Genomic DNA, 25,884 nt, shown 5'->3' with positions numbered 1-25,884 from the left:
TCTGGACATAACAGGGATGTGGTATACCTGAATTCTCACCAATATGGCTACCCCCACAAGATCATACTCATTGACATGGTAGCATGATGGTTCAAAAGGCATCACCTCTAGATGAAGAGCTATAGGAGGTCAACGTTTGCTAAGGGAGGGAGAGTCAGTTTATTTTAGGGAGACTTTATTTTATGGGCACTGATTGGAATCAGTATATGGTGTGTGTGTGTGTGTGTGTGTGCGTGTGTATACATTTATACAATCATTATAGATCATTATAGAAAAGATGACATGAATTTAAGAGGAGGGTGTGGTAGGAAGGGTCACAGGAGTTGGAGGGGAGAGATGGAGGGATGACCATGATATAAAGACAGTGTACTCAACTATGAAATCCTCAAAAATCATCTGTGAATAAAATAACTAATAATAATTGATTATTAGGCTGAAGATGAACAAGAATTTATAGTCATCAATGAAAGTAGTCCTGAGATTGAATCTTTTTTCGTAGCACTGAAATGATGTAAGCATAGAAAGTGACTTGGTGTTTCTGTTTCCTTTATGGCTAAAGTTGAGACATTTTAAAGTGGGTTATTGTAACAATGAAGAAGGAGGGAGGGAAGGGGAGACTACCAGTCAGTTCATCTTTTCCAACAGGAATTTAATAACCCATTGCATTCTGCTCTTTGATCTCACATTTATAGAATTATTTGCCCTTTCTCTGACAGTTGGCATTACCAATCCTGGGGGAGAGAGGACTTGTCCTGAGAAGAACTGGGCTCTTCTGTTGAAATATTCAGAGAGTTCAGAGGAGTGAAATTTATTACAGTGAAAATGGCGATCACAGAAACAGGGTGGAGATTGCTCCCATGACTGGAAATTGAGCACTCAAAAGTGAGCATGAACTTTCTGACTGAAGCATTGTTCAAAGATGCAGTGGGCTGCTTTGGTGGGTGGGGTACCATGTGCCACCAGGGAAAGTCAAGCCCAGACCTGACACTTACATATTCGAGAAGGCACTAGAGGGATCCAAGAAACTCTTTAAAGCAGCTGTGAAAAAAATTTGTGTAAGTATAAAGAAACAAATTGGCAAAATGTGAAGCTATTTCAAGAACCCTTGTCTTCTCCAATACAAATATGACAGGAATTACATCGCCACAACCAGATGCTAGCCCTGGTTCCTGGGTTATCAGGTAGGAAGCTCAGACTATATCTTTACTGCTTTTCCAATAAAGTCAGCCAAGCTTAAAATGACTTGGTGGCTACTTTGGTAAAGACTGATAGGGGGAACTACACTAACGAGAGGCAAAGGAAACCCACAAGATGACTGGAGACTTCTTGAGAGGAAGATGGTAGACAATGAGAGGCCTAAGAGGATTATTCCTTCTTTTCTTAGGAAAGGTTTTGGGGAATTTATCAGCAGGGGGCATTGGTGCACTATCTGTGGGAGAAGCCACCGCAGGCACAGGCGCTAAGTGTGCTTGGTAACTCCGAGCACTTTTAAAACAATCAACAAAGCCAGGACCCCGTGGGAAAGAGACCTCACCGCCTGGTCAGGTGGGCACTCCTGAGGCTGCAGAGCGGAAGAGACCACCAACACTGCCCACTCCTGCCCACATCCCTGGCCCAAGAGGAAACTGTATAAGGCCTCTGGGCTCCCCTGGGGGAGGGCCCAGGAGCGGCAGGACCCCTGCCTGAGACACTGCCAGAACCTGAAGGAAACAGACCAGATTAACAGTTCTCTGCACCCAAATCCCGTGGGAGGGAGAGCTAAACCTTCAGAGAGGCAGACAAGCCTGGGAAACCAGAAGAGACTGCTCTCTGTACATACATCTCGGACGCCAGAGGAAAACACCAAAGGCCATCTGGAACCCTGGTGCACTGAAGCTCCCGGAAGGGGCGACACAGGTCTTCCTGGTTGCTGCCGCCGCAGAGACCTCGTGGGCAGCACCCCGCGAGCAAACTTGAGCCTCGGGACCACAGGTAAGAACAACTTGTCTGCTGGAAGAAAGCTGCCTGGTGAAATCGGGACACACAGAAGCAGAATTCCTCTAGGACCGGGCACATCCTGTGTTTACCGGAAGTCCCACACCCGTGGATCCCGGCCCGCAGCAGCTCTCTGCTCCCAGACCCCAGGGGAAAGAGACCTCACCGCCTAGTCAGGTGGGCACTCCTGAGGCTGCAGAGCTGAAGAGACCACCAACACTGCCCACCCCTGCCCACATCCCTGGCCCAAGTGGAAACTGTATAAGGCCTCTGGGCTCCCGTGGGGGAGGGCCCAGGAGCGGCAGGACCCCTGCCTGAGACACTACGGGAACCTGAAGGAAACAGACCAGATTAACAGTTCTCTGCACCCAAATCCCGTGGGAGGGAGAGCTAAACCTTCAGAGAGACAGACAAGCCTGGGAAACCAGAAGAGACTGCTCTCTGTACATACATCTCGGACGCCAGAGGAAAACACCAAAGGCCATCTGGAACCCTGGTGCACTGAAGCTCCCGGAAGGGGTGGCGCATATCTTCCTGGTTGCTGCCGCTGCAGAGACCCCGTGGGCAGCACCCCACGAGTGAACTTGAGCCTCGGGACCACAGGTAAGACCAACTTTTCTGCTGCAAGAAAGCTGCCTGGTGAACTCAAGACACAGGCCCACAGGAACAGCTGAAGACCTGTAGAGAGGAAAAACTACACGCCCGAAAGCAGAACATTCTGTCCCCATAACTGACTGAAAGAGAGGAAAACAGGTCTACAGCACTCCTGACACACAGGCTTATAGGACAGTCTAGCCACTGTCAGAAATAGCAGAACAAAGTAACACTAGAGATAATCTGATGGCGAGAGGCAAGCGCAGGAACCCAAGCAACAGAAACCAAGACTACATGGCAACATCGGAGCCCAATTCTCCCACCAAAACAAACATGGAATATCCAAACACACCAGAAAAGCAAGATCTAGTTTCAAAATCATATTTGATCATGATGCTGGAGGACTTCAAGAAAGACGTGAAGAACTCCCTTAGGGAAACACAGGAAAACATTAATAAACAAATAGAAGCCTACAGATAGGAATCGCAAAAATCCCTGAAAGAATCGCAAAAATCCCTGAAAGAATTCCAGGAAAACACAATCAAACAGTTGAAGGAATTAAAAATGGAAATAGAAGCAATCAAGAAAGAACACATGGAAACAACCCTGGATATAGAAAACCAAAAGAAGAGACAAGGAGCTGTAGATACAAGCTTCACCAACAGAATACAAGAGATGGAAGAGAGAATCTCAGGAGCAGAAGATTCCATAGAAATCATTGACTCAACTGTCAAAGATAATGTAAAGCGGAAAAAGATACTGGTCCAAAACATACAGGAAATCCAGGACTCAATGAGAAGATCAAATCTAAGGATAATAGGTATAGAGGAGAGTGAAGACTCCCAGCTCAAAGGACCAGTAAATATCTTCAACAAAATCATAGAAGAAAACTTCCCTAACCTAAAAAAAGAGATACCCATAGGCATACAAGAAGCCTACAGAACTCCAAATAGATTGGACCAGAAAAGAAACACCTCCCGTCACATAATAGTCAAAACACCAAACGCACAAAATAAAGAAAGAATATTAAAAGCAGTAAGGGAAAAAGGTCAAGTAACATATAAAGGGAGACCTATCAGAATCACACCAGACTTCTCGCCAGAAACTATGAAGACCAGAAGATCCTGGACTGATGTCATACAGACCCTAAGAGAACACAAATGAGAGCCCAGGTTACTGTATCCTGCAAAACTCTCAATTCACATAGATGGAGAAACCAAGATATTCCATGACAAAACCAAATTTACACAATATCTTTCTACAAATCCAGCACTACAAAGGATAATAAATGGTAAAGCCCAACATAAGGAGGCAAGCTATACCCTAGAAGAAGCAAGAAACTAATCGTCTTGGCAACAAAACAAAGAGAATGAAAGCACACAAACATAACCTCACATCCAAATATGAATATAACGGGAAGCAATAATCAGTATTCCTTAATATCTCTCAACATCAATGGCCTCAACTCCCCAATAAAAAGACATAGATTAACAAACTGGATACGCAACGAGGACCCTGCATTCTGCTGCCTACAGGAAACACACCTCAGAGACAAAGACAGACATTACCTCAGAGTGAAAGGCTGGAAAACAACTTTCCAAGCAAATGGTCAGAAGAAGCAAGCTGGAGTAGCCATTCTAATATCAAATAAAATCAATTTTCAACTAAAAGTCATCAAAAAAGATAAGGAAGGACACTTCATATTCATCAAAGGAAAAATCCACCAAGATGAACTCTCAATCCTAAATATCTATGCCCCAAATACAAGGGCACCTACATTATAAAAGAAACCTTACTAAAGCTCAAAACACACATTGCACCTCACACAATAATAGTGGGAGATTTCAACACCCCACTCTCATCAATGGACAGATCATGGAAACAGAAATTAAACAGAGATGTAGACAGACTAAGAGAAGTCATGAGCCAAATGGACTTAACAGATATTTATAGAACATTCTATCCTAAAGCAAAAGGATATACTTTCTTCTCAGCTCCTCATGGTACTTTCTCCAAAATTGACCATATAATTGGTCAAAAAACGGGCCTCAACAGGTACAGAAAGATAGAAATAATCCCATGCGTGCTATCGGACCACCACGGCCTAAAACTGGTCTTCAATAACAATCAAGGAAGAATGCCCACATATACTTGGAAATTGAACAATGCTGTACTCAATGATAACCTGGTCAAGGAAGAAATAAAGAAAGAAATTAAAGACTTTTTAGAATTTAATGAAAATGAAGGTACAACATACCCAAACTTATGGGACACAATGAAAGCTGTGCTAAGAGGAAAACTCATAGTGCTGAGTGCCTGCAGAAAGAAACAGGAAAGAGCATATGTCACCAGCTTGACAGCAAACCTAAAAGCTCTAGAACAAAAAGAAGCAAATACACCCAGGAGGAGTAGAAGGCAGGAAATAATCAAACTCAGAGCAGAAATCAACCAAGTAGAAACAAAAAGGACCATAGAAAGAATCAACAGAACCAAAAGTTGGTTCTTTGAGAAAATCAACAAGATAGTTAAACCCTTAGCCAGACTAACGAGAGGACACAGAGAGTGCGTCCAAATTAACAAAATCAGAAATGAAAAGGGAGACATAACAACAGATTCAGAGGAAATTCAAAAAAATCATTAGATCTTACTATAAAAACCTATATTCAACAAAACTTGAAAATCTTCAGGAAATGGACAATTTCCTAGACAGATACCAGGTACCGAAGTTAAATCAGGAACAGATAAACCAGTTAAACAACCGCATAACTCCTAAGGAAATAGAAGCAGTCATTAAAGGTCTCCCAACCAAAAAGAGCCCAGGTCCAGACAGGTTTAGTGCAGAATTGTATCAAACCTTCATAGAAGACCTCATACCAATATTATCCAAACTATTCCACAAAATTGAAACAGATGGATCACTACCGAATACCTTCTACGAAGCCACAATTACTCTTATACCTAAACCACACAAAGACCCAACAAAGAAACAGAACTTCAGACCAATTTCCCTTATGAATATCGACGCAAAAATAGTCAACAAAATTCTGGCAAACCGAATTCAAGAGCACATCAAAACAATCATCCACCATGACCAGGTAGGCTTCATCCCAGGCATGCAGGGATGGTTTAATATACGGAAAACCATCAACGTGATCCGTTATATAAACAAACTGAAAGAACAAAACCACATGATCATTTCATTAGACGCTGAGAAAGCATTTGACAAAATTCAACACCCCTTCATGATAAAAGTCCTGGAAAGAATAGGAATTCAAGGCCCATACCTGAACATAGTAAAAGCCATATACAGCAAACCAGTTGCTAACATTAAACTAAATGGAGAGAAACTTGAAGCAATCCCACTAAAATCAGGGACTAGACAAGGCTGCCCACTCTCTCCGTACTTATTCAATATAGTCCTTGAAGTTCTAGCCAGAGGAATCAGACAACAAAAGGAGGTCAAGAAGATACAGATCAGAAAAGAAGAAGTCAAAATATCACTATTTGCACATGATATGATAGTATATATAAGTGATCCCAAAAGTTCCTCCAGAGAACTACTAGAGCTGATAAACAACTTCAGCAAAGTGGCTGGGTATAAAATTAACTCAAATAAATCAGTTACCTTCCTCTATACAAAAGAGAAACAAGCCGAGAAAGAAATTAGGGAAACGACACCCTTCATAATAGACCCAAATAATATAAAGTACCTCGGTGTGACTTTAACAAAGCAAGTAAAAGATCTGTACAATAAGAACTTCAAGACACTGAAGAAGGAAATTGAAGAAGACCTCAGAAGATGGAAAGATCTCCCATGCTCATGGATTGGCAGGATTAATATAGTAAAAATGGCCATTTTACCAAAAGCGATCTACAGATTCAATGCAATCCCCATCAAAATACCAATCCAATTCTTCAAAGAGTTAGACAGAACAATTTGCAAATTCATCTGGAATAACAAAAAACCCAGGATAGCTAAAGCTATCCTCAACAATAAAAGGACTTCAGGGGGAATCACTATCCCTGAACTCAAGCAGTATTACAGAGCAATAGTGATAAAAACTGCATGGTATTGGCACAGAGACAGACAGATAGACCAATGGAATAGAATTGAAGACCCAGAAATGAACCCACACACCTATGGTCACTTGATTTTTGACAAAGGAGCCAAAACCATCCAATGGAAAAAAGATAGCATTTTCAGCAAATGGTGCTGGTTCAACTGGAGGTCAACATGTAGAAGAATGCAGATCGATCCATGCTTATCACCCTGTACAAAGCTTAAGTCCAAGTGGATCAAGGACCTCCACATCAAACCAGACACACTCAAACTAATAGAAGAAAAACTAGGGAAGCATCTGGAACACATGTGCACTGGAAAAAATTTCCTGAACAAAACACCAATGGCTTATGCTCTAAGATCAAGAATCGACAAATGGGATCTCATAAAACTGCAAAGCTTTTGTAAGGCAAAGGACACTGTGCTTAGGACAAAACGGCATCCAACAGATTGGGAAAAGATCTTTACCAACCCTACAACAGATAGAGGCCTTTTATCCAAAATATGCAAAGAACTCAAGAAGTTAGACCGCAGGGAAACAAATAACCCTATTAAAAAATGGGGTTTAGAGCTAAACAAAGAATTCACAGCTGAGGAATGCCGAATGGCTGAGAAACACCTAAAGAAATGTTCAACATCTTTAGTCATAAGGGAAATGCAAATCAAAACAACCCTGAGATTTCACCTCACACCAGTGAGAATGGCTAAGATCAAAAACTCAGGTGACAGCAAATGTTGGCAAGGATGCGGAGAAAGAGGAACACTCCTCCATTGTTGGTGGGATGGCAGACTGGTAAAACCATTCTGGAAATCAGTCTGGAGGTTCCTCAGAAAATTGGACATTGAACTGCCTGAGGATCCAGCTATACCTCTCTTGGGCATATACCCAAAAGATGCCCCAACATATAAAAAAGACACGTGCTCCACTATGTTCATTGCAGCCTTATTTATAATAGCCAGAAGCTGGAAAGAACCCAGATGCCCTTCAACAGAGGAATGGATACAGAAAATGTGGTGCATCTACACAATGGAATATTACTCAGCTATCAAAAACAACGACTATGAAATTCGTAGGCAAATGGTTGGAACTGGAAAACATCATCCTGAGTGAGCTAACCCAATCACAGAAAGACATACATGGTATGCACTCATTGATAAGTGGCTATTAGCCCAAATGCTTGAATTACCCTAGATGCCTAGAACAAACGAAACTCAAGACGGATGATCAAAATGTGAATGCTTCACTCCTTCTTTAAAAGGGGAACAAGAATACCCTTGGCAGGGAAGAGAGAGGCAAAGATTAAAACAGAGACTGAAGGAACACTCATTCAGAGCCTGCCCCACATGTGGCCCATACATATACAGCCACCCAATTAGACAAGATGGATGAAGCAAAGAAGTGCAGGCAGACAGGAGCCGGATGTAGATCGCTCCTGAGAGACACAGCCTGAACTGAGAATAGGACCCCCGTTGAAGGAATCAGAGAAAGAACTGGAAGAGCTTGAAGGGGCTCGAGACCCCAAAAGTACAACAATGTCAAGCAACCAGAGCTTCCAGGGACTAAGCCACTACCTAAAGACTATACATGGACTGACCCTGGACTCCGACCCCATAGGTAGCAATGAATATCCTAGTAAGAGCACCAGTGGAAGGGGAAGCCCTGGGTCCTGCTAAGACTGAACCCCCAGTGAACTAGACTGGTGGGGGGAGGGCGGCAATGGGGGGAGGGTTGGGAGGGGAACACCCATAAGGATGGGGAGGGGGGAGGGGGATGTTTGCCCGGATACCGGGAAAGGGAATAACACTCGAAATGTATATAAGAAATACTCAAGTTAATAAAAAAAAAAAAAAAAGCCAAGTGGATAGGGAATCATTTTTTTTAGGAAAAAAAATATATCATCTGTTCAGAGCGAAATTTTAGGAAATGAAAGCAAAGCATGTGCGTATTTGTTTTTCTTTTTCAAGATAAATGAAAGATGCCAGAGGCATACTTTTTTTTTTTTCTCGAGCGTGAGACTAATATCACAGTGGCTGCAGATTCAGCATTTCTAATTTCAGGAGAAAAGAGCTGAGTCTGCAGGGCAGAGAGCTAGCATCTGTAATGCTCAGGGCTTCCTTGTAAGGAACGTGAGTACAATTAGCAGTTCTCTCTGTTAGGAAAGTCGCCAGTGGAACAGATGCTGGTCTGCTTGTCTGACTTCCCTTCTACCTGGGGAGGCAAAGTCACAGACGTGTAAAAGCAGCTTTTACTCTCCAGTGGTAATTGTCTCTGAGGCTTTACTGCCCCAGTCGGCTAACCTAGACCTAGTCCTGGAGGCTTCTAGTCTCCGTACAAACTTACCTAGGCCTAGAGTATTTTCAGCCTCTCAGAGCTGCTGCTGAATAAGGTTACCCTTTCTAGTTCTTTCTGGACTCTGGCTGGCTGGTTCAAATCAGCCATTCTGGCTCAAACTCCTCTCTCAGCTGACTGATTTAATCTGGCTTCTCTCTCTCTCCCTGTCCCTCTCCCTGTCCCTGTCCCTGTCCCTGTCCCTCTCCCTCTCCTAAATTGCTCTGCTTGGCCTCATATTGACTTTAGCAATATGTTCTAATCTTCTGGCTTTTTCTCGTTTTCTGGCTAGTTATGTCTTTACCTGTGGCTAGCTAGCACGCATTCTCTCTGTAACCTGTCTCTCTATAACTGTCCCAGTAAAACTGTCTGCCCCCCTCTCTCTCTCCTTTCTTTTTGTACTTCTCTCTTCTTTTTTCATTTATTTATTCATTCACTTTATATCCCAATATTAGCCCCCGTCTTTTCCCAGTCTTCCACTCTCACAGCTCATCCCCCCTCCCTTCTGTGAGGTGGGGGAGCCCTCTGGGAATTCTACTCCCCACAAGTCACTGCAGGACTAGGTGCATCCTCTCTCACTGAATTCAGATAAGGCAGCTCAGTTAAGGGATTGGGGTTCACAGGCAGGCACCAGATTCACGGACAGCACCTGCTTCAGTTGTTGGGGGACCCATATGAAGAACAAGCTGCACATCTGCTGTAATTTGCTCTACTCTCTTAAGTTGCTTCCCTTTCCTCTACCTTCTCATGAGAGTAGGGAAAATGATGTTCTGTCGACTCTTTCTCTGATGCGTCACTTTGTCTGCCACTCAATTAGGTATCACTTTCAAACATGGGTGCTTCCTTCTAAACACTGACTTTACCTCCATTGTTTGGGGTTAAAAGTGTGAGCTGAGGCTGAGATGCTTCACAACTAGAAATGGGGTTTCCCAGTAAATAACATAACCTTGGGGTTCACAGTGTATTCAAACATCTCGCAACATTCAGGAATGAAATGAATGGTGGAAACTCGAGGCTTTGTAATGGATTTACCTGCAATCTGCCATGGATGGGAAGTTTCTTCAACACTAACACACACATGCCATTTCCCACGTCCATCACCACATAAATGTGATAGGTACATACAATTATATATGGATTATTAATTTTATAGAAAAACACGATTTTCCAGATTCTTTATTCTCTACCCTCAGATAGTTTCATACTATAGAAATTATAATCTTGAGGCAATAAAATTTGAGAGCTGAAAGAACAACAAAACAGAAAGATCCATTAAAACATACATATCCTGGATTTCTCTGATTCAGCTCTGTAAGAAGCATCATTGATTTAGAGTTCACTGGTGAAGACTTTCTAAGTAAATTCATTCCAACTGTTGGTGCTATCCTCCGAACTTTTGGCATATGTGTTCCTAGTTCACGGACACAATCACATGTTCATATATACACATATTTCAACTTAATAAGTTCTTGAAGAATTCATCTAAGGAATAAAACTTTACTTTTAAGCCAAGTACACTTTGAGAGGTACAGGTGGAAAGTGAACCCTGAGGACACAGACTTGTGGGGACAAGATAAGGAAAGGAGGCCATTTGTTCTGTATTTTTAAGGCTCTGAAACTTGATACAGGGGAAATGAAGAAGAAGGAGGAATCAGAGAGATGGTTCCTTAAGGGTAAAAAGTGCAGAAAATAGTCCAGATAATTCGAGACTTGTTAGAACTGAAACATCTAAGTTTGAAACTTTAACTTACTTACTGGGTTGTAAGGGGGAACTATTTTTGCTTCATGTTTTCTAAAAGTGACTGAAGTCTGTGAATGGGTTTATTTATGGATAAAATCGTGCTCAAAGCAATGAAGAAAAGCAAGCTCCATGCTGATGTTAAAAGGACAAGAACAAAAATGTTAATAGCAGAGAAGTGCAGAGAGATAGCATAGCAACTAGACTAAGGATCAGGAGAATGAAACAGAACAAACGGTGTGAGCATAAGGCCTTCTATTTATTATCTGCCAGCTGCCTCTCCTACTAGAGTCCAAATGTCGAGCAGGACTTTGGACTTCTGGAGGTCTGGAAAGGGAGGGCAAGTCAATATTACAATGATTTAAGGAGTCAAACAGACTTAGCCAAGGTTGTAGATGTCCTAAAAATAATTTGTAAGATCCTTTTAAATAAATGGTCTTGCCTTCCTTATAGCGTCCACAACAAAGTTGTTCTGGTATATTCCTTAATAATACGGTTCTGAGATTCTGTTCCTGACTCCTGTCATAAACAGTTTTGCTATAACAAAATAACCCAAGACCAGGTAATTTATAGTCAACAGATATTAACTGGACCTCAACCCTGGAGTCTGAGGAGTATAATATCAAGGCATTAGTATCTAGGCAAAAGAGGCTCACTCTTCCTTTTATATCATCAATTCCACCTATAGAGAGCACTTAAGGCCTATTTGCTTCCTATAAGTAGGGTTGAGGTTGATATACTAATGTAGTTTGAATATCTCTGTAAAGTTACTGGTGCATTTTGATAACCAGTGAACTAGGGAACTGATTATAAAACTAATGCCATTCCAGGGCTGGAGAGATGGCCCAGTAGTTAAGAGACCTGGCTGCTCTTCCAGAGGGTCTACGTTCAATTCTCAGCACCCACATGATGGGTCATAATGCTCTGTAATTCCAGTCTCGGGAGATCTGACTTCCCCTGGGCTCCCCTGGCATGCACATGGTGTACGATTGACATTTATGCAGACAAAACACTCAATACACATAAAATAAAAATAAATGAAAATTCACATACAGACAAAACACTCAATACACATAAAATAAAAATAAATGAAAATTCACATACCCACCAATTCATACCATTCCATAGGAGAAGCGCCCCTGAGTGGTACAGAGCATGTGTTTATAGTTTAGACCAAAGTTTCCCTTAGCTTCTCCTTGGATCCTTGGCGTGCATGTGTGGTGTTAGGGTTACAGACAAAAAGCATCAACATATTCTAGAGCCTGTTTCTTTAAGAAAAGGCGTGGCAAGAATTTTCACACAACTCAAAGAGAGCACCAAGAACAGGATTTTAGGGGTTTAGGTTCTCTGTGAGCTCACTGCAGGCCAAGGCACTGGTCTACTGGAATGTTTTGGTTCACCTAGGACAGACAAGCTGCCCCCTGAGTGTTCTCAGCAATGCTTCTGGGGGTTCTCAGGAATGCTTCTGGGGGTTCTCAGAGATGCTTCTAGGCTTTCACAGGAAGCTAAACAAATCAAACCAAATCAAACCAACCAAACAAAAACCAAAGCAGTGCTGTAAAAGTTGGCTTTGCACAAATCAGGAAATCTTCCTGTCACTAACTGGACTTACACACAAGGTTTGTTTATTAACCTGTGACTCCACTTAGATCTTCGCCCAGATCAATGTGCTTCTGACCCACGTTGTGTATGATCTTTTTATTTACCTTTCTTAAGTGTAATGCTTTGGAGACTATGCCTTAACTATGGCACGGTTCGATGATCAAACATAGAAACCTGGAGGCAGAAGATTAAACATGTGAAACTCTAAGAAGGAGAGGAGTCATAAAATGGTCCGTCGTGAGTCAGAAGAAACCTGGCATCTCTGGTCCTTAGAGTAACAGGAAAGGGAAAATCCTTCTCACAAGCAGACTAGCAGAGTCAGAGCACCGGAATTAGAATGGGTGATACCTTTCTCTAAAGTAATTTTTTATTGTGGTAACACAAAGTAATCAATGCTTGTGTGTGTGTGTGTGTGTGTGTGTGTGTGTGGTGTATGTATGTTTGTGTATGTGTATGTGTGTGTGAGAGTGTGATGTGTGTATGTGTAGTATATTGTGTGTGTGAGCGTATTTTGTGTGTGTGAGCATGGTGTGTGTGTGTGTGTGTGTATGTACATGCGTGCACACACGTGTTAGCACATGCTAAAAGCAACTTAGGTCTTTATCAGCCTCATTTCTTTCATTTGTATTTGTTTGTTTAAGACAGGATCTCATTATATAACGAGAGAGAGAGAGAGAGAGAGAGAGAGAGAGAGAGAGAGAGAGAGAGAGTGTTTCCTGCATATGGCTCAACTATTTGAGAGCAGAAAGAAAACAAAACTAAAGAACTATGGCCTGATGCTTGGTCAGGAGCTAGCAGGCTACGGTTGGCTCCTGAATCACAGCCTTTTCCTTATAGAGAACCTTTTCCTGTCCCCTCCCTTCCACCATTCAGTGGTCATGGCAATCAAATGTTGAAGCTTGTGACAGTTGTGGAGTTGCTGGCTTGGGGGCCCGCCAGTGCAAATCCTTGCTCTTCTGTGGCAGCTATGTGAGTGTGGGGAAAGTCTCTCATCCTCATGAAAACTCAGTAAAACAGGGAGGATAATTCCTAATATGGGCAAAGGAAAAATGTCAAGATGTAAGCATTGATACTACCAATGACCTACTGCTGAGAAAACCTTGGGCCCCAGACACTTCCAACTCTTCTCATGGTTCCTTTTAATGTAGTAGATGTGGGATGGACCAAGAAAGGACAGAGAGCTCAGCAGTATTTACAATAAAACGAAATGGAAATTTGGAGTAAACAGTCAGGTGAAAGAAAAAATATAATAAAGCTTCTTTTAAAACATGGAGGGCAACCCCATTGAAGACCAGCAGTCTCAACTAACCTGACCCCAGAGATCTCTAAGACAGTGAGCTACCAACCAGCATACATTAGCTGGCACGAGGCCCCAACACATATACAGCAGAAGACCTCCTGGTTTGGCTTCAGTGAGAGAAGATGCACCTAACCTTCAAGAGACTTGAGGTCCCAGAGAGTGGGGAGACCTGATAGTGTGTGGTGTGGGGTGGGAACATCCTCTTGGAGACTGGGTGGGGGGAGGAGAATGGGATGAGAAACTGCTGGAGGACAGACCTGGATGGAGGATAACGACTAGACTGTAAAAAAGATTAAAGATAATAATAATAATAATAATAATAATAATAATAATAATAATAATGCCCAAACCAAAAACCCATCCCTAAAAAAGGGTGTGGTACTTTACTTTTTTTTTTTTAATATTCAGCCTTTGTTTAGTAGCATGGACTTCAAAGAGGGCTAGACATGAAACACATGGTAGCCTCCCAAGTGTATACAGGGCCAGTATTAAAATAACCCTCGAGTCTTCGATTCTTCTAAACACTGGTTTACAGCATGAGGCTAAGATGGGCCTCCTAGGACTGAACCATGTAATTAGGTAGCTTTGCGCTCCACGACAGGAAACCACGACTGTTCCCACATAGAACAGAGTAGAACACAAGTTCCCTGTGGTATCTGCCTCCCAAGATGAAGGCAGGAGAAAGGAGTTAAGCCCTGTGTGCCTGGTTCTTTCAAGCTTGCTTATCATATAAATTAGAGAATCTCAGAAGAGCCGCTTATAACCCTATGGCTCTCTCTCGACAGGATAGAAATAGCAAGCATGGGAAATGTGGAAGTCCATTGTCTCGACTCACTCTTGCTCTGCAGAATGAATGGGGTTTTATAGTAATGAAATTTACTAAAAGAAAACAGAATTCTGTATCAATAGTCCTTGATGTTTAAACACTGGGTCTTGATGAATACACTTCCGCTTTTATTCTGGAATTGACTGAATGGGATATGATGATATAGTGGGCTTTCCCTTCTCTTTCTTAAATCTTTTAAGTAAATTGAATTTGCAGCCATGACTGGATTGGTTCCAGGAGGGGGAAGGGAGGACGTGTGTACACATCTGTAACGATCTCTGACAGTGTGATGTGGAGCAATGGTTTTTTACGACACTAGTCAAGATTACCATAATTAGGGAAAATATCTACATCTTTCTAAACAGTGTTAACTGATTCAAAAGGGACTTAATGAGAAGTTATGAGAGGAGGAACATTTTTTGCCACCGACTATTAAACATTAATTAAAGTCAGAAGGCACCCGTCAAATTGTCTCTGGACTTCAGTCACTTGGCAAGGCACAGAAAAAATTGGAAGCCATGGAATCTGCTGATGTTGCTGACTGTGCCCCTCCAAACGGGTTCTCCAAATTCACAGGCAGTTTCCATGTCTAATTTTACTTCCTGCTGAAGACCTTGATAAGATCACATTGATAAGATCACATTGCAGAGATTCAGAGCTGACTGCTTTCAAGTGCAAAGCATTTTAGACCGAGGTGTCTTATTTAAATAACCTTTTTGTGACAGGTCAATAAAGAGATCCTTCCTTACATGAGATATAAATGATCCCAATTTATGAAGCGAAACTTATGTGCAGGGAAGATGCTGGAAGAAATGCATCGGGTTATCAGGAAGAGATTCTTAAAATAATTGAATATTGGATGGCCCCTCTGCATTTTATGTGTCTTCAGTTCATGAACAGGAAATAGAAAGTAAGTTTCAATATCCAGATGTTGCTTATTCTCACAGAAGAAACAATCAGTATCATGAAGTTGTCCCTATTTAGGTTGGTGACATTCTGTTTCTGTTGCTAAAACCCTAGAGTTTGGAAAATGTAATGAAAGGGAAATTAACAAGTGCAGCTGCCGTAGAAATCTTACAGAATACCTGGGGACAGTTCCTTAGGTAACCCAGGCTGACCTTAAATCCCCCTGCACCTATTTCCCAAATGTTGGGATTACACCCATGAACTACTCTGATTCCTGAGCTTCTGTGTTTGACATGGATAACTGTATATGATCTCTGTTTTCATTTCAACACAAAGCCACTGAGGATTGATCCAATGCTGAATAAGAAACTTCTCAAATCAGATCTAGTAGTTGACCACCAGGTGAGAGAACTGGCCTGTGTGGTAGGTGAACGTCCTTGCAGATTATGACTCTGAACATGCTATAGTGTTGTACTGATTCCAAAGTGAACAGGAGAGTGAACTAGGATGTGTGTTTATTTGTTTGCTTGTTTGTTTGTTTTACTTTATTTTGTCTGTGACTTAGGACTTTGGCTCATTTATTTCCACATTTCTCCTTCCAGTTTCCATCCCCTTCCGATCTATCTGCCTCAGGCCACTCACCATCCATAAAATGTAGCTGCCACCTGTCCTGTTACTTTCCACTTTCACAAGGATCCACCATTTTATTCTTTTAGAACATATCAGCCCCCTTTCTATCCAGCACTTAGGATGAGCTCAATTGGTCCCACTCTTAAATCCCATCTCTTCAGTTTATCCATCACCAAGAACCCGTGGGAATTCTCTGGTAATTTCAATCTCTGTCCAGCTTTTTTCTTTAGTGTTTACATTAAGTAATTACACGCTATCTTTCCTACTGAGCTTTCTCTCCTCTGTGTATAACTCCATATTGTTTATCTCATGTAATGAGTACTGTAGTTTAATTTCAAAATTTAAAAAAATAACCCACAAAATAAAGATGCTAACCACAGCATCTACAACACAACCCTTATACCTAAAACTCAAGGAACATCTCAGAAGAGGATACAACAGTTTTAAGAGCCAGAAGACACAGGAGACCTGCAGTTCTACAGTGTCTTGTAGACTGACTGGGAAGTTATGCTACTGGAATTGAACAATATTGTTGCCTAAACAAGACTTGAATAATGACACTAGTTGACATGCCAACATGGATGAGGGAAATCTCAGAAGGCTCCACCCTGTGGTGAAGAGCTACAGGAAAATCAATCAATGGCTACTCTCAAAGTGAGAGAACAAGCTTTCCCTCAAAATGAATTCCCCAATAGGTTATCCAATATTAAATGGTTAGTCTGAAACACACATACATATGAGCAACACCAAATTGATTCAGTAGTACATCTACATATTCATATAACACATACATATATATGTAACAATAATTAAGATGAGACCATAATTTTAAGAGCAAATAGGATAGGGACATTGGAGGAACACAGGGAGAGGTAGAAATGATGTAAATTCAAGACTCAAGTATGAGATTCTCAAAAAAAAAATAATGAAAAACACATCAATTTTCCAGAAGACACACATTTCTCTTCTTTCTCATGAGATCTGTTTCTAATCTTGAAAAACATTCTCTGTTGATTGCTCAATGGAATTTGTGATAAAATCTTAAGGGATACTGCATATTTGAATATGTCTGTCCCTGTGTGTAAGTTGATCCTAAGAAAGAAATTGATCAGTTAGGTTGATGAAAACAGTCAGTAAAGCACTTGCTTTGTAAACATTAGGGCCTGAGTTCATGCCCCAGGATCCACATAAAACTTCCAGGCATGGCCGCATTCTTTTGTAATTGCAGCACCTCGGAGGCAGAAATAAAGGGATCCTCATGGCTTATGGGACTTACTAGTCTAGCCTAATTAGTGGGTTCCAGGTCAATGAGAAATCTTGTCTCAAAAGAGATGTGACTGGTGTTCTGAGGATGACATAAGAGGTTGTCCTCTGGCCACCACACATACAGGAATTACATACATATCATCATACAGAGAGAATTAAAAATTAGACAGAAGAATTGAACCTATTGCTTTCATTTCAAAGTTCAGTGTTAGGCCTCTGTACCCTGATCTCTCTCTCTCTCTCTCTCTCTCTCTCTCTCTCTCTCTCTCTCTCTCTCTCTCTGTGTGTGTGTGTGTGTGTGTGTGTGTGTGAGTGAGAGAGAGAGAAAGAGAGAGAGAGAGAGAGAGAGAGAGAGAGAGAGAGAGAAGAGAGAGAGAGAGAGACATGGTCAGTTATTTATAGAATGGTTGTAGCCAGATCGGCTTATACTAGGCCTGAAATGAGACAGCTGCACTAAGACATTTGCAGAATATTGAATATTTTTTCTCTTATTTTGATTGGTTTTGCCTTATTCAAAATAGCAAAGGCACATCTTGCTTGAAGTGTCTGTGAGAATGTCTGTGACTGTGTATTCATGTGTGTGCATGTTCACGTGTTTGAGTGTTGTGTGTGGGTGTATTGTGTCCTCACAAAGCCAAGTGCCATACCGTACTAGAAAATTACCTTGACTTTGTCATATTGAGTGTGAGTTAAAAGTGCAGATAGTAACAATAAGGAAAATCTAGAAGTAACTTGTTGCTGGTGCTTCCTGTCAGGTCAGTGGGCGAGTGAGGAGGTGTGTAGCCTCAGCTGATTTAACCTCCAGATGAGAAGGTGTGGAGCTACTGACCCACGAGCAGCTCTGAGACTCTTCTTAGAAATAATCCTGCAAGAAAAGCCTCAGCTCAGATGATGGAGTGAGTTTGTGTGTTTACTGATATCTTCTGTTTCTGTACCTGGGCTGGTTCCTGGGATTCATGGAAAAATAAGGCACAGGCTCCATTCTTAATTATCTATTTATCTCTATGGTTGAACTAAAATCACACTTGGCCACAAGAAATCTTGCACAACAGGAATTCCGTAGCCTTGCTACGGTTATGAATCATAATGTAAGTATCCAATATGCAGTACATCTGATTTAGGACTCCTGTGAAGGGCTCATTCAACCACAGGTTGAGAACCACTGCTTTTTTGTTAACTTTTTATTATTTTATTTATTTATATATTTTATTTATTTATTTTTATCTTTATTAACTTGAGTATTTCTTATTTACATTTCGATTGTTATTCCCCTTCCCGGTTTCCAGGCCAACATCCCCCTAGCCCCTCCCCCTCCCCTTCTATATGAGCTTCCCCTCCCCATCCTCCCCCATTACCACCCTCCCCCCAACAATCACGTTCACTGGGGGTTCAGTCTTGGCAGGACCCAGGGCTTCCCCTTCCACTGGTGCTTTTACTAGGCTATTCATTGCTACCTATGGGGTCAGAGTCCAGGGTCAGTCCATGTATAGTCTTTGGGTAGTGGCTTAGTCCCTGGAAGCTCTGGTTGCTTGGCATTGTTGTTCATACAGGGTCTCAAGCCCCTTCAAGCTCTTCCAGTCCTTTCTCTGATTCCTTCAATGGGGGTCCCAGAGAACCACTGCTTTAAGGAGTACAAGTGCTCAAAAACTAAGCACTACACGTGAATGCTCGTTTCTCCCTCTCTCTACAACTTGAGATCCTAGCCTCCAATACCTTTGAGAGGCAAGTAGGTCATGAGGTGTGACCTACCACAAATGGGGTTACTATTCTGTAAAAGGTCCTAGAGTATCATAGATGGGGTGGGTTTAATCTCATTTAGCCTCAGTTTCCAGAGATGGGAGACAAGTAAAAGCGATGGGTGGATCCTAAATGCCCCTCAGCCCAAGGACTGGTAACTGGTTTACTGTAACACAAAAGGATCTATGTGTCTACGGGGCACCTTAATAATTACCAAACCCTTTGGCACATTCATATCCCACTGCTTGGGTAGACAGGTGCATACGGAGCGTAGGGAAGTAGAAGCATCCAGGGTTACTGCTGTGTGTAAACTAGGAGTAACTGACAGGCTGTGTCCAGAACACTAGACTCCTGAAGATTGCTATGGGTCCTGTGTCTGTCTTCTCTTTGTTTCCACACTGCATGTAGCTGCACAGGCCGTTTCAGTAATTGGAATGGGATATTCTGGGACTCAGAAGTTTAGTTGGCTAAAGTCTTTTACAATCGCGGCCTAGAAAATGTGTAAGTTAGCTCTATGGAATTGAGAGATTGGAGCATGACCCTGAGCAGCAAGGTGAGGTCTCCCCTACATTAACCCTGACTTCTGGGCCTTCTATTTTAGGAATGATTTGGTATGAACAGTGGCAATATTTCGGTCTACAAATGCCCATAAGAAACAGCATGTGCTCTGAAAGAATTGACTTAATATTTTTTTCCTTTCACTTAGGAACGGCATAGAATTCATTCCTTCAAGGACTCCAAATGACAGATTCCTGGCATGTGTTCAGGCTAGACAAGCAAACTCTGGCTTCTTACCCCCTACATTCTTCTCAGTTCTGTCACTAAACCCCAAGACTATCCTCTGTGTGCTCTCAAGGGAGCCCATGGTGTACTCTTTCCTAGGGAAGAAATAATACATTCCCTCAAAGGCTGGAAGCAGCCTGAGCAGCAGCAACTCTGGATTCAATGAGAAGAAAAATGAACCGGAGTCACCAGAATGGAAGGTTTTTAATTACGTTCTTCACTGAGCCACTGTGGATGCTTTAAGTGGAATTGTAGATCCTATCTTTGTTGATAAGGCCCTGGAATACTTCCTCTTTTTCATCCCGCCAGATCATGTGTAAGCATTTTTAGTATATTACTATCAACAGAAGCAGAGCCTTTCATTGCCTGACTCGTAAAGAAAATCCCTTTTGCAGAATCTCCCCATCAGATTCAGCTTCTGACTCACTCAACCACCAGAGGCTACAGCACAATGGGATTGCCTTATTTATTTCTCCCAGCAGTGGGAGGCAGGAGGGCCTGCTACTTCAGCTTTCCAAGATGAGGATGGTTTTAGATCCAGACACGAAACCACAGCATCGTTTGATAGAATCAGGAAAGAGGCACAGGCTTATAGCTGATCTTGCGACATAGTTGATCTTGTGAGATGCTTTGTTGAAAATGTACGCGTTATAGTCTCAACACTACTTTTTTCCTAGCAACGATAAAACACTGCTTTAATTAAATCCAGTGACATAAATATTTCAGATGATAATTTTCTTTATGTTGGTGCAATTCAATTGTTGCATTTCATACCAGTTTTCCTCACTTCCCTGAAGACCCTGGTTATCTCAGAGCACAGCATGCTTCTCCGAATCCCCATCTTATATTCATGCCTTTGTACTCTCAGGACACAGTCTGCCAGTGTTTCTTCCTGACTAGGGGAGATGGGATGTGCTCATGCTTTACTTAGAACTCATCATCTAGGCTAGTGGTTCTCAGCCTTCTCAACGTTGCGACTCCATTCCTCATGCTGTGGTGACACCAGCCATAAAATTACCCCATAACTGTAATTTTGCTGCCGTTATGAACGATAATACAAATATCTGATAGGCAGGACATCCCATATGTGATCCCGGAGTGGCTGAGAACCACTGATCGAGGCCCTTGTTGCCTGCAGGTGTGAAGCAAAAGGGTCCAGTCTCATGCTAGGCAGGAGTCTCATAGCTCTGTTCTTTGGATTAGACATCATTATTATACACCAACCAATATACTCCCTCATCATTTCAGGGGAAACCTGCCAGGCCACTGCTTCCACACTACCCACTTCCCCATCTGGTGACTTTTGCTTTAGGACCTGCTGTACTGAGAACAGCTCAAATGCCAGAGAAGCAGATGCACACTTCCCTCTAGGACCACGTTGCAAGCCCCTGTAATACATGAAATGTGATCCGCAGCCACCATCTCAGAGGTCCAATGATGGAGATAGGCTCAAGAGAAGGAGCCTCAGGATAGCGGGTGGAGAAAATAGCAAGCAGAATTTCCTAACATTTCTCTGCCTCCAGTATCTCTGAGCCCCAGTTACAGATGCCTGGCCCTCTGGAAAACCCACCTGAGAACACTTCCACAGGGCTGTCTGCCAAACAGGTAGATTATATCCAGCTGCTCATTTTCTATGAGATACCCTAGCTTCGCAGCATGGGTCAAGGCAAAGAAATGACTCGTCGGGCACAGCCCTTGTAAGATTTATGGAAGCTTGAGTGGCAGGTCTGTAGAGATTGACTGCTGCTGTTGCAGTCGAGCACAGGCAAAAGCCATATAAGTGCCAAAGACGAGAGAAATCCACTTGGTATCTACGAGGTGAAGAATGTTGGCTTCTCCAGGTGACACAGGAATGAGGACATGTTCCCATTGTTCATTTTGTTTGAATTTTAGCAAAAGCCAGGCTCTTGCGTATCGATGGACACCATTCTCCAATGGGAATCTTCCCAGGGCACAGCAGCCTGGGGCAAAACTGACATACCTTATATGGGACTGTCGTGCACACTGCTCAGTGCCCTGATTTCTCGGGTGTTGCATCAATTCCCAAGTTGCTGCCCAGGCTGTGGCTAATTTCTCTGGGGACTTGATGTCACTAGCTAAGTAAGTCATATACTGTACCCTGCTGAAGAAACTTTCATGTTGCAATCGATGCTAATGTTAGTGCTGTTGAAACTCGCTTCCCGTATGTTCTCCATGCTATCAGCCCAGCTAGGGCGTCTGTCATTACACGAAGGTTTTATCTTTCCATCTCTTCCCTTTTCCATCCCCTTATTCCTGGGGAAAGGGGTTCATACTCTCGGTTATCCACAGGCCACCGAGCACATTCCTTGACAACAGATATTCAGTAAATGTATACTTATGGTAATACATATGCTGCTAATGTTACTTCAGGTAGTGTTTAAAAACACAGGTTTTACAGTAAAAGAGGCATCAGTTTGAATTCATGCTCCGCTTCTTACACTGTGGTTTGACAATGGCACATCCCTATACTGCTCTGAACTCCCATCTCGTCACTGCAGTGGGGTATCATGGAAGAAACCGTACGTATGTAACTGGCGTGAGAGACGGATAGTGCTCAGAACTGATAAGTCTCCCCATTCCCCCCAACACATGAGAAATAAAGTCCCTGAGCCACTGGTAGGAGTTCAGGCTGACTCTGCCCCTCTGGGGGTAGGTCACTGAGATCCAGAGAAGCTCTGGGTTTTTCATGGGGGTCCTTGGGGAGGACTCTCCAAGAAAAGTGGGTGGTCTACGGATCTTGGCCTACCGCATTTGTCAACCGGGCTGCACCTGGTCACTTGTTAAGTTATTCCCACAATTTCCAAGCAGAGAACAGAAACTGGTCCGTGGAAGCTCATGGAACTGCTGGTGATGAAAATATCCAAGTAGAGGAAGCATGTGAACTGATGTCAAGGCATTAACCCTGCCCTGAAGCGCCCATGCCTGTATCTCCTGGCGTCTTTCCCTTAGCATCCTTTGAGAAGCCACATTTCTTCACTTTGGGCTGTGTAATTAATAGGCATTCCCTTCATCTTCTGATTTAAAGAACGTAAAAATAAGGGCCCTGCCGAGGAAACCTGAGTGATTTCTAGCCCTATTAAGCACACACTTGGGTACCTATTGCAATAGACAGCAGTGCAAACACCTGCAGTACAGTGCTGTTCAGTTAGGAATGGAGCACCTTAGTGCCCTGGCCTGGAATGCCCCTGTGTCTTTTTAACTATTGTGGGAACACACAGGTAGAAAGACTGAGATCTTGTCACAAAGGAGCAGAACAGCTTCATTTCTCTACCCAGCTACTGACCTCTGAAGGTTACGTGTAGCTTTAAACTCCTTAAACATGTTTGCATCTGTTGCTCTGTGACGAGGATGTTTGCACACCGCAGCATGGTGGGGAAACTGAATACAGTCTCATGGAGAGTCTTGAGAACAACAGAGAGGAAAGATAGGACAGCCCCACCAATCACCATCTGGCTTTTGGGGGCAGTGATAATAAAAAAAGTGTTGCAGAATACTTTTGCATTTAGAGGTAAATGATTTTTTTGTCTTATAAGCTTTCTTGGCACCACATGGCAGCAGTGAATTTGATATTATGCACTTTCTTCCTTCCCATACTTGAACTCAGCTTAGGGAACCCCCACAGGCCACCTCCCCTGGTATCCAGTAGTCACTTGCAGTGAGGGTTAAGAACCTGGTTAAGGAACCAAACTCGTCATTCCTTGCACTGGAGGAGAAACTGCACAGAGGACGTTCACAGCGGAGTTTAATAACTATCCTTCCTTCTGCTCCTGGCTGACTCCATCAACGCCCCAAGAGGAGTTGTGTGAGTGTGTATGTATGTATATCTGGTGGCCGCTTTAATTACTGCCTCTCATTACTCTTCACTGTGTTCATTCCAGTTGTCCCTGAGACCCTGCTTAGCAACGTATTTTAAGGCACCTCAGCATTTCTACTGGTGAAACAGTATTCCTGTTACCGCTGCCTTAATAGCTTTGCTTTTCCACTTGCTGAGATTGTCTTGATCTTGCCATTTTAAAAGGCAGCTGTTAAAAGTTGCAACGGCTCAAATGACATCCGAAATAAAAAAAAATAAACTTAATTTCTCACGATTCGCTAATAAAACAGCAATACAATCAAAACAGATACGTTTAATATCTGAAAGCACTGTGCTATGCTGTGTGGAATATGTCTCAATTTCACTCTTGCAGCCCTTATTAGACAGATAGCACAGCGTGATTTACATCTCTTTCTATCAAAGAACATTTGTTGGAGCATGGTCCATGAATGAATCTGCGTGAGAATTTTTGAGAACTTGGGAAAACGCCAAAGAAACAAGACAAATGTCTTATACTCCGTTTCTCTATAACATGGATTGTTCATGGAATGTGCTTTGATGTCCCTCCCAGGTGGAACAAATAATGGTTTTCCCTTCAGATTACTCCATCATTTTGATGATGATGATGATGATGATGATGATGATGTCTCCAGGTACAGGTTGTCCCCATGATTGTATACAACTTAAAACTCATATGACCTTGCCCTTGCAACTGTCTACAACCTAAATTAAAGTAGACTTGGCTCAAGTGACCTTGCTTAGCCCTTACAATATCCCCAGAATATGAATTGTCTAATACTCTGAATAAAGTATGCTATCAACTGAGACTTTCACCTCCCTCACTTTCTTTAGGCTCCACTGTCCCAAGTTCACACTGCCAAAGAGAGTACTGCTAGACGTAGAGTCTTAGAGAGGTGATAACTTGTCCAGATCATGACAGATGTTGTTCAGAGTAGAAACTCAGATTGCATTTCAGCTGTGCTCTCTGGTTCCCTTCAGAATTTGTCACCGTGTGCCTGATAACATGTTCCTTCCACCATAGCATTTTGCCAAGCACAGGGCCAAGTGAGCATGAAGTGAGTCCTCTGAAAGTGTGAGTCAAAAGAAATCCTTCTTCTGTTACATTGTTGATGCAGATACTTTAGTCACAGTGATTAAAAATAACTAATGTGGGATTTAGCTCAGTGGTAGAGCGCTTGCCTAGCAAGCGCAAGGCCCTGGGTTCGGTTCCCAGCTCCGAAAAAAAGAAAAAAAAAACTAATGTATGCAACCTTCCTGCATGTGACTTGTTTTGCCTAAATAGGCATTCAAACAGCTCAAAAACAAAACACCAAATAATCAAATTAGAAAACTAATTATACACACACCTATGGTCACTTGATCTTTGACAAAGGAGCTAAAACCATCCAATGGAAGAAAGATAGCATTTTCAGCAAATGGTGCTGGTTCAACTGGAGGTCAGCATGTAGAAGAATGCAGATCGATCCATGTTTATCACCCTGTACAAAGCTTAAGTCCAAGTGGATCAAGGACCTCCACATCTAACCAGATACACTCAAACTAATAGAAGAAAAAGTGGGGCAGAGTCTTGAACACATGGGCACAGGGGAAAATTTCTTGAACAAAACACCAATGGCTTATGCTCTAAGATCAAGAATCGACAAATGGGACCTCATAAAACTGCAAAGCTTCTGCAAGGCAAAAGACACTGTCATTAGCACAAAACGGCAACCAACAGATTGGGAAAGGATCTTTACTAATCCTACATCTGATAGAGGACTAATATCCAAAATATACAAAGAACTCAAGAAGTTAGACTCCAGAGAGCAAAATAACCCTATTAAAAAATGGGATACAGAGCTAAACAAAACATTCTCAGCTGAGGATTATCGAATGGCCAAAAAGCACCTAAAGAAATGTTCAATATTCTTAGTCATCAGGGAAATGCAAATCAAAACAACCTTGAGATTCCACCTCACACCAGTCAGAATGACTAACATAAAAATTCAGGGGACAACAGATGCTGGCAAGGATGTGGGGAAAGAGGAACATCCCTCCATTGTTGGTGGGATTGCAAACTGGTACAACCATTCTGGAAATCAGTCTGGAGGTTCCTCAGAAAATTGGACATTCTACTACCTGAGGACCCAGATATACCTCTCCTGGGTATATACCCAAAAGTTGCCCCAACATATAACAAAGACACATGCTCCACTATGTTCATAGCAGCCTTATTTATAATAGCCAGAGCTGGAAAGAACCCAGATGCTCTTCAACAGAGGAATGGATACAGAAAATGTGGTA

General features: G+C 42.4%; 1 protein-coding gene and 1 long non-coding RNA gene across 2 annotated transcripts in view; one reads left to right on the top strand and one right to left on the bottom strand.

Moving 5' to 3' along the window:
- LOC148005780 (uncharacterized) overlaps positions 1–3,575 on the top strand; it is a 58,823-nt gene extending 55,248 nt beyond the window's left edge. Inside the window, exon 5 of the long non-coding RNA XR_015620865.1 lies at positions 717–3,575. This is a non-coding gene — a long non-coding RNA (uncharacterized LOC148005780). The remainder of the gene's footprint in view (positions 1–716) is intronic.
- Plppr1 (phospholipid phosphatase related 1) overlaps positions 1–25,884 on the bottom strand; it is a 290,841-nt gene that overhangs the window by 80,400 nt on the left and 184,557 nt on the right.

This window comes from Rattus norvegicus, chromosome 5, assembly GCF_021556685.1.
Source record: "Rattus norvegicus strain SHRSP/BbbUtx chromosome 5, alternate assembly SHRSP_T2T, whole genome shotgun sequence".
NCBI lineage: Eukaryota > Metazoa > Chordata > Mammalia > Rodentia > Muridae > Rattus > Rattus norvegicus.
The sequence above is the reverse complement of the archived record's forward strand: the minus strand, read 5'-3'. Positions and strand labels throughout refer to the sequence as shown.